Source organism: Osmerus eperlanus, chromosome 15 (assembly GCF_963692335.1).
Source record: "Osmerus eperlanus chromosome 15, fOsmEpe2.1, whole genome shotgun sequence".
NCBI classification, from domain to species: domain Eukaryota; kingdom Metazoa; phylum Chordata; class Actinopteri; order Osmeriformes; family Osmeridae; genus Osmerus; species Osmerus eperlanus.
Window position 1 is genome coordinate 12,439,418 of NC_085032.1, and position 780 is coordinate 12,440,197.

A 780-nucleotide genomic window follows, 5' to 3' on the forward strand; every position below is an offset into this window, starting at 1 on the left:
TGTCATCTGACGGGAGGTCTCTGTCAACACCAGATCACGTGGGGCAAAGTGACAGGGAGGGTGAGGGTGTGTGTGTGTGGTTATGCGTGAGAGAGAGAAACAGAGAGTCGAGTGATATGGAGGAAGGAGTACCGTGCGTGTGTGTGTGTTAGAGATAGATAGAGAGGTCAAGGCTAAACCAGTATGAACAGAGAATTCCAGAGCTAGTGAACATTGAGGTGGTTCAACCACACCAGACCAGTCTACTAACAAACCAGCCAGCCAGCTAGCCGACCAGTAAACCAGCCAGCCAGTCTGCTAGCAAAGAAGTTATCCAACCAACCTACAAGCTAGCTCCCCCCTTCCACCCCCTCTTCCTTCAAACCTTCCCTGTCATTCATCTCTTCTTCAATTCACTTTTTTCTCCTCTTTCCCTCCTCCATATCGCTCGCTCCCCCCGTACAACCGAACATTGGGGCCATTTTGGCAACAGATTAATTGACCTAAATTAAATTCTAACGCCTCGGTTCATTAGCATGCTCTTCCTTATTTGGGTCACCCTCCCCCCCTCCCCTTTTTCCTCTTTCTCTTGAGCTCCCTCCTCTTTCACCATCACTCCCTGTTCTCAGCCTTTCTCTCCCCCACGCACACACACCCTTCTCCCCTCTTACTGCGTCCAATAGAGCCCTTTAAGGGAAGAACTCTAATTCAGTTGGAAAACTCAACAGGCATCTGTTTATGGGCAATCAAACTTTCTCTGCATGTGTTTATGTGCATGTGTGCTGTTCAGAGAACCACTGT